Source organism: Pseudonaja textilis, chromosome 7 (genome assembly GCF_049901715.1).
Source record: "Pseudonaja textilis isolate UNSWEBS1 chromosome 7, rPseTex1.2, whole genome shotgun sequence".
NCBI lineage: Eukaryota > Metazoa > Chordata > Lepidosauria > Squamata > Elapidae > Pseudonaja > Pseudonaja textilis.
The window spans coordinates 19720494-19729726 of NC_141996.1; the positions used below are offsets into that span (position 1 = coordinate 19720494).

A 9233-nucleotide genomic window follows, 5' to 3' on the forward strand; every position below is an offset into this window, starting at 1 on the left:
AGACATTGCCTTAGGACTGACATACAGAAGAATTCCTTCAGATTCGAAATCGTGTTAAATGCCACTTGATGGGGAACTGCTATTAGAAAAATAGCAGCTTTGGGACCATTCTTTCTTTCCCCCTGTAATTTTAGGCAGCCTTATGTATTTTTAGGCATTTTAATGGTAAAAACTTTAGATGATCTAGACTGTTCAGTAAAAAATCATGGACAAGAACAACATGTTTGTCTCCCAGCCTGCCTGCCTGCCTTTTTACATTTGCAGTATTCAGTGCCTTAAAAGTACTAACATTATTTTTAAAATTAAATTTATTTTTAAAATTTTATTAAAAATTACTCATACAGCAATAAAAGACTAACAGAAACATAATAAAAATGGAAGGTACAGGAAAAGGAAATAGAAAAACTGGTAAAAAAAGAAAAGAAAATACATGAATATAGGAAAGGAAAGGAAAATAATATAAGGCAATTATTTTCCCTTTTATCACAACAAACATTATTAAACAATTTTAATAATTTATTGCCTTCTTTTAAAATACAAGAAATGATTATTTCTTCTCATATACTATCTTTTATCTATAAACAAAACCTTGTCATCCCTGATCAACAAAAATCCGTTAAGGATTACTGGAGATAACAATATATTTATTTTAATTTTCATCCAACAAGCCAATATTATTTTAACAATCTTTAAAATATCTTTAATTCCTCAGATAATATCATAAAACTTTATTTATTTTTATTTTTTCTTTGTTCATTGTCACAAAATTCTTCAAGGCTTTATCATGCCTCTTCTGTAAATCTAATATATAATTAATATAATTATCCTCATCACTCTAAAAATCCTTTTTAATTGTTAAGACATCAGCCAGGTTTTTTTGTATGTCCATTGTAGGATATTTTTCCATATCATTCTTAAAACCAATTTCAGATCAGTGTCAGTCTTGTCTAGTAAAATAGATTCCTATTCCATAATTTCTTTAAAACACAGTCTACCTATAGAGGCAAACAGTTTTAAAATTAACTTCTCAGTCAAAAGTATCTTTCAATATGTCCAGTATTAAAATATTTTGCTCCATTCTGTATTAATCTTTAGCTCCTTCTAGTTCCCTCTAGTGTCCAACCTTTAAAGCCCCATCACGTCATGTTTTTTAAGAAATCAAAACAAAAACATTTTTCCACAGGAAAGGGTTCTTAAAATTAATTCCATTGAATCTGGATCTTTACTCTATTTGTAAGTTTTTAGAATCATAGTTCTGTTTATTACTTTTTTGATCCTTAAACTTGTATTTAAAATTTATTTCGCTAATGATTGACAGAAACTCGCCCGGTGTTTTCAGATTTGTCAGTCTAAAAGTTCCCAACAGCTGAAAAACAATTAACAAGCAATTTCCAAAGTAATTAGAAATGGAAGCATGCAAAACTATTATTCCATTAAAGGCACAGACCTTGGTTTGAGCAAGATGGCTATTCCTTCTAAACCTGCCACACACTACTAACTTGTGGTCTCCTCAAAAGAATCAAACTGTCTGGAGTACTTGTGGGCAATCTCAAGTCCTTATCCAGAGAAGAATTCCAAAGAATCACTCTACCTGCCAACTCTTCATTCCACAGTAGTCATCTTCAGTTTAGCATTTCTTTCCTTGAAGTCTCTGCAACAAGTTTTAACATTAATTAAATGCAAAAAAGTAACAATTGAAAACAAAGAAATAATGACCCAACAAGAAGAGGATATTTTACAAAATACAAAGACATGCAAATAGAAATAGAGCAAACTTGGCAAAAGAAAGCAAGGGTAGTACCAATAGTAATAGGCACCTTGGATGCACTCTTAAAACAATTGGAGCACCATTAACTACTATTGGAAATGGCACTGACAAATTCGTTACCAGTCAATTAACTGCAAAAAGCAACTTGGAACAGCTTACTTACATCCTATATCTGTAACACCATCATTCACATCTGTCTATCACAGGAAAGGACTCAATAGGCAAACAAAAATGCCAAATCCAGCGTGAAAAAACCATAATAATAGGATAACAAGTAAAAATTAAAAAAAAAAACAGCAGCAGGCAATGCCAAGACTTGTGTGTATACCATACAGAAATTTCTCAATGTCCAGGCTGAACTGCTATGGGCAATTCTGATCACAATTCTAATCCTTTGTAGTGACTTTTGTTATTTATGCAATGACTTTCATGTAAATGGATTCAAGTGCTTCCTGCTGTAAGAATTTTACCTATGAGGCACAATGGCCCATGTTTTGACAATATGAGCTAAAACCAAGCAGAATCCAATGATGCATAATCGAGGATTACATTTATTACATGAGAAGAACATCTGCATTGATTTTACCATTTCAATGGTAATCATAAAATATTTATGCAGTATTATGTTCTGTGCTGCTTTTAGCAGAACCATCCGTGGGAGCCCTGTCATGCAAAGAGAATGCATTCTGGGTTTCAGATGACATTTATTCTGTATATGCAATGTATGCTAAAGCCATCTGTTGGTTAAATATACATACTTAGGAATCTCACAGGTCTATCTTTGTCCTGTAGGTAATGCAATGGAAAAGCAACAATGAAAGCAGCCCCAAGACAAATGTAGCATAATTGTAATAATAATTTTAGGTGGAATTTTTAATATTTGGTTAAATTTATTTCAAGTTAAGTCAAAATACATACATTATTATATTTTCTAAATCATCTTAAGTCAATTGCTGCAATTTTTAATGAAAAATAAAACAAAACACCAGATACTTGCATCAAAGTGGTAATAGAGATTTTGACATCACATGAGAACAGCTTTCCGGATGTCCAAAGGAACATATTGGAATTACTTTTAATGAAAAAATGAACCAATATTTAAATAAACAAATGAATAAGTGTTTTTAGAGAGACTTTGGCTGAGATACAGCTGAGTTAGATCCATACAGTACCTTATCACAAAATAGTAGTTTTTTTTCCTGATGCTAAGGGAAAAAAACTAGATGTAGCAGAAAACATGCATGCATGAAAATTAGTTTTAGTAATACATGGTGGGATACCCCCCCCCCGGAACTGTGTTGGCCCTTAGTGGCCATGGCGCTTCCTGCCCCACATGATTTAATTACACAAAATGAAAACTGGTTTGCTTCCAGCATCATCTTTATTTCCAAGAATGATTCTGGGCTGTAGACATATTTTCAGATATAGAGGCATAGCCCCTTACAAATTCAAAAATTGGGCAAGTCTGCCATGTCATCTGTTGTTCAGCAGAAGCAGAAACAATATCCCAGAACTGAGTCACTTCTTCCCCACAGGCTTGAATTTCAGAAGAGAATCTAGAGCAGGGGTGTCCAACTCGAGGCCTGCGGACTTCCACCCATGGGGTGCTTAGTTCTGGCCTGCAGGATCACCCTGGAAACAGTAAAACATCGGCCTGCCTCTGCCAGTGAAAACAGAGCTCGGGAGAGCTGTGGGTAGCCCTCCCGAGCTCTGTTTTCACTGGCAGAGGGTTGCAAGATGCTGCTGCAGCCAAAAATGGAACTCGGGAGTCCATTTACATTGGCAGAGTGCTTGGGCGGCCACAGGCACCCCCGCATGAGTGACATCGAGCTGGCCGTGCCCCTCTCCAGGTCAAACACAACCCTGATGTGGCCCTCAATGAAATTGAATTTGACACCCTGATCACCTTGCTTTTAGAGAAGATTGCCATAACTAAGTTACCATAGAAGATTGCCATAACTAAGTTACCATTGGAATTGCTTGCTCAAGGAATGCCCAAGTTCTTTTGAGAATTCACTGCCTTTCACAATCTATGGTTACAATAATAACATTAAATAAATCCATACATCTCAGATGAAGCTTGGTGTTTGCGTTCACACAAACCACCTTGAATAAATACTTTTAATGGTTCTATATGATCCTGATTGCAACCCATAAATCATATAAACCAGTAAGCCAACATGTAAGCTAATGAGAAGAAAAATAATTCATTGTCCTTATCAAATGATAGAAAGTTTGCAACAGTAAGTGTAACAGCAGCTCCCATCACCAGTGATTACAATATTTTTTGGGCTTCTGAGAATATATGTTGACCAAGTGTCAGAGTTTAACTAATTAAAAAGGGCATTTAGAAGTTCTTTTACAGGGTCAAAAGGAGTCAGAGATCAAACCAAGAGTGTTTCTGGTTCCATGCCAAAAATTAACTATACTGCATGGGGTTCCTATTCACACAGGGAAAATCATAGAGAACCTCATTTCGCATTGAAGAGTAGACAAATATTTTTTCTCCAAACCTAACTCAAACACTTGACATGTGTTCCGATAAGGTTCAGATGTTATTCAAATAGGAAAAACAAGGAAATGAAAGTTTTTAAGTGATGTGACTAGCTTCTTTAATTCCAAGAGGAAGTGGACAAAGAAGGCGAAAAGGGAGAGTGTATTTTTTTTTGGCAAGTGAAATGATCTTAATACTATTCTGACTAATGATAGGTTAATTCTACCTAGGAAATGGAACTATTGTTTCAAAGGTGTACCATGCTCCTTATTTCATAATTAAATGCACAAGTGCAGGACGGAGGACTGCTGACTTGATAAAAGTACTTGTGGCAGGGGAAGGTTACTGCAAAATCCCATTCCCTCCCTACCCCACTAACCTGCTTTCCAGCTCTGTTCTCCTGTGCAGGGCAACAAAAGAAGACCCAGCCGATCACAGTCAGAGGTAGTCAGGGGTAGCATTTGCCGGTTCTCCAAACTACTCAAAATTTCTGCTACCGGTTCTCCAGAACTGGTCAAAACCTGCTGAATACCACCTCTGTATCAAATGTATATAGAAGGGATTAGGCATTTTGTAACTGCTGAATTTATTCATCTAAGATGTTTAACAGTACATTTTAAAGGAAGGAATTATTGGTTCTTAAACCCTCTGAGGAAAAATGATTTTAAAAATAAGTGCGTTGGAGACAGAGATTGTATATCGGGAAATAGTGGCTGTGTTGGAGAGTCATGATTTATGTATGACACCACCAGGCTGATGAAAGATGCTTGACGGTCCCGTGGGGTCCTCTCCATGTCCTGGTTCTGAGACTGAGATGCATAGAGTGGCCTGATGCATCTGCTGCTGAACATGGGGAAAGAGAAGGGGGTGGAGGAAGCTAAGTAATAAAAGCAAAAGCTTATCCTTGGTTCATTGATCAATTTTCCTTGTTGCTCCACCCTTCACTGCCATCCATATTCACCAGAGAGGCTTTTTCTGATATCCAGAGAAATGTATATACCCTTATAGTATTCACTTTACTTCCCTGGACCAGCTGTCCTTTTTGTTGTCTCATTTGCTCTTTCACATGGTCTCTTTCATATTTTTCTCCATTTGTCTTCAGTCCACAATTCACTTAGCTCCTCAAAATTTCTCCTACAGCAAACAAGGTGTGAGTTTAAAAGGAGAAGGATACAGAAATTATTTGAAAATACTGATTCTGATACAGTTCTACAGAGGAATTATTGAGTCTATCATCTGTACCTCTACAACTGTCTGGTTTGGTGCTGCAATCCAACAGGACAGACACAGGCGTCAGAGAGTAATTAGGACTGCAGAAAAAATTACTACCAACCTGCCTTCAATTGAGGACCTGTATACTGCACGAGTCAAAAAGAGGGCTGTGAAAATATTTACAGACCCCTCACATCCTGGACACAAACTGTTTCAACTCTAACCCTCAAAACGATGCCATAGAGCACTGCACACTAAAACAACTAGACACAAGGACAGTTTTTTTTTCCAAACTCCATCACTCTGCTAAACAAATAATTCCCTCAACACTGTCCAAATATTTACAAAGTCTGCACTACTATTACTATTAATCTTCTCACTGCTCCTTATTACGCATGCCCTCCCACTTGTGACTGTATGACTGTAACTTTGTTGCTTGCATCCTTGACTGTTTCCTAGTACGATTTGATTGCTTATTGTAGCTATGACTATTATTAAGCATTGTACCTTATGATTCTTGACTCTTGATGAATGTATCTTTTCTTTTATGTACACTGACAGCATTTGCACAAAGACAAAAAACCTTGTGTGTCCAATCACACTTGGCCAATAAAGAATGCTCTTCTCTTCTCTTCTCTTCTCTTCTCTTCTCTTCTCTTCTATTCTATTCTATTTTATTCTATTCTATTCTCCTGGGATAATAATTTATGACAATCCTAGGCCATTTATGTGCTAAAAGAATGTAGAACTATTTATAGCTATAATCAGTTAAATCACAGCTTTACCCTAATTGTTAATAAACTATGAGAAATTATCAAACAACACAAAAATCAAAACACCTTCATCCATTTTGGAGCAATGATCAGAGTTTCTAATTCTGTTCAATAATAGAAATCAGAGAAATTAAAATTATCTTTGTTGTGACATAAAAGCAGTGGTCTGAAATTATTTGGGGAGTAAGCACTCCAGGATGAATGTGGAGCTACCGAAAGGAGGATAGTATTCTAGAATATAATGAACATAATGTTGTGAAAACTATTGCTCTCGGATTCCCTCATTAGATCTATTATCAACCTTAAATACTGAAAGAAAATGCTGAATTATGGTGTTTTCATTTCTTTGTTATCTCCTAAGACCAACAAACCATGATGGCTAAGGTCCATCGGAGTGATACCTGGGTAAGAAACACTGTTCTATTGAACCTATTAGAATTTCATCCTGCAAGACAATGCATCATCATCAATGCATCCAATATGCCTCCTTTTGCTAATTTGGAATGTCTCATATAAGTCTACTTAATGCATGCAAAATAATGTTTAGTCCAATGCTTTTCCTCAAGTAGAATAATATTCTTTTCTCCCTTTAAGATTATAGAGTCACTATCAACTGCAGGACCTGTGTGTCAAACCATGCAGTAAATAGACAAGTACATTTCTCTGTCAATCAATGCCAACTCATTGCCCAGGAGGACTTAGGCTTTAAGAAAAGTGTTGTGGCTCATCTCATCTCTTATTCTTTATTTGACAAGCAGAATAATTTTATCTTGTTCATGATTTTCAGAATGTCAGAATCTGAATATTGGCTTTATTTTCTAACATGAAACACTTCATTGTTTTAATGTTTTTTAAAACAATTTTTAATAGTAACTAATTGTAATCCAATTGTACAATTGTAAGTATTCAATTACAATACTTAATTGTAATTAAGTAATTCAAATTGTAGATAATTGATAAAAATGACTAAGTAAAAAATGAATCATCTTCAACATCATTGAACTTCTTATACAATAGATTTCTCCACAATCCACCATTTTGATAAGGATACTTTTTTAAAATTTCAGTTCTAAATGGGAAGCAGTGAAATCTTTGTTCTTCTACAAAAGTTAAATGAAGTGGTACAGTCCAACAGTAGCTAGTTGCACAAATATGCTGAGTATGTAGCTTGGCTGAAAAACTAAATAAGGAGTGCTTTATTTTATGTATTTAAAAGTGGAACACTATGCATAGCTGCTCAAAAATAAATTAGTAATTACAGGACAGTAACATAAATACTTTATATGCTTTCTTCTTGCCCCATATGGTGAGTAATAAGCAAAATGTTATGTCAATGAGAGTAATAAATACAATGTTAATTATTATTTATGGTAAACACATCAGGGAAAAAAAATAATATTGAGGAGAGACTGAAACGTCAGCGCTTTCTATCCTTGGCAATTTAAAGTTATGTGGAATTTCAGTTCCCAGAATTCCCCAGCCAGCCATGTTGGCTGGGGAATTCTGGGAGGAAGCCCACACACCTTAAAGTTGCCATAGTTAAAAACTATTGACAATGAGGACATGAAGGTACACAATATACAGAGGGCACCATGACTGAAAAGGCCCTATCCTTTCTATTCACCATCTTCAGGAATGTTCGCTATTTTAATATATGTTAAGTATGTTACTAGGTGGGGAAATTTAGATCCCTGGAAAAAGGGACTACAGGACACTAGTGATCTGATCAAAGGAATGCTTTTCTTGGGATAATCTCAATATTGCAAGGGCGACAAAGTCAGACCCAAATTTACAGATACTGTATCCCCTCACTTTGATCAGAAGTGAAAACACGAGTTGTGTGCTTCCCTAATGTCCTTTTTCAGTGGACTTGGGCAACAAAGAATCTTTGGTACCTGACAATTTCTTCTAAAGCTGCGAACGGCAGATGTTCATTCCTGAAAAAGCTTTGAAGCTAAAAATAAAATAGAAGAAAATTAAAATTAAAGGATATTTCCAGGTACATTGTAATCATCTTAATACTTACATTTCAGGTGGGGGGGGGAACTGTGTGCGAGTGTGTGTCTGAAATGCTGACAAAACTCCCAGCTCAAAAGGAATGCAGACAGAGAGGTAGAGTAAGCTTTGTAAGTTACTTGAGATCAATCAGCGAAGAATACCTTCGTCTCAGCCATGTCATTATCAGATTAATAGCTGAGTTCCAATTCAAACTGGAATTATTTGGATAATGAAATCAAAAGGGACGTTTTCACAAACAATTTGCCTTGGAGCAAAATTTTAAAAATGCTGGAGATAGAATTTTCCTGTCTCCCCCCCCCTTTGACCACCACACCCCTTCAGATTCCTTCCAGACTGGGTTGCTTTACACATAAGCCACATGGCCCTTCCCTTTGAATTCTTCATGGTTCCCCCTCCCCTTGCCTGGCACTTTAATGTAAGCTGAGACATCTGATCTTCTCTAAACATCCATTGGACAGTCCTTTATTCTGTAAGCAGATTACCTTGGGAAGCATCTATTTGATTAATCGAAATGGGATATTTGTATTACAGCAGAGTTGACTAAGGCTTCACCCCAGAGCATCAGAAGCATGAAGATATTATAGAGATGGCTAATATTTACTAAGAACATAAAAGTAAAAAATTGAGCCCATAATTCTATTTGTATTTTACTCTGCTGAAAAAATATGGAAGTCAATACTTCCTTTTCGTTTTTCCTCTTATCTCACACCTTTCTATTCCCTTTCTTTTCACTCCCCACTTCCTTAATTTCTTTATTTCCATTTGTATTTTATATTATGATAATCTCAATGAAATGGATATACACATTAAAAAGGAGGTGAATATGTATATTTAGTGGCATCTGCTAAGGTTTTTTTTCTCCCAAAACACACTTTGATGCTTTCTCATCCTATGACTTTATTTGTTGTTTATTCATTTACATTTCTATCTCATTTTTACCCCAAAGGGAGTCTACAGTTGCCATACA

At 35.7% G+C, this 9233-nt stretch overlaps 1 long non-coding RNA gene across 1 annotated transcript in view; it reads right to left on the bottom strand.

The window, feature by feature from the left end:
- Positions 1-1763, bottom strand: part of LOC148125255 (uncharacterized) — a 46104-nt gene extending 44341 nt beyond the window's left edge. Inside the window, exon 1 of the long non-coding RNA XR_015744405.1 lies at positions 1448-1763. This is a non-coding gene — a long non-coding RNA (uncharacterized LOC148125255). The remainder of the gene's footprint in view (positions 1-1447) is intronic.
- Positions 1764-9233: the final 7470 nt, after the last annotated feature.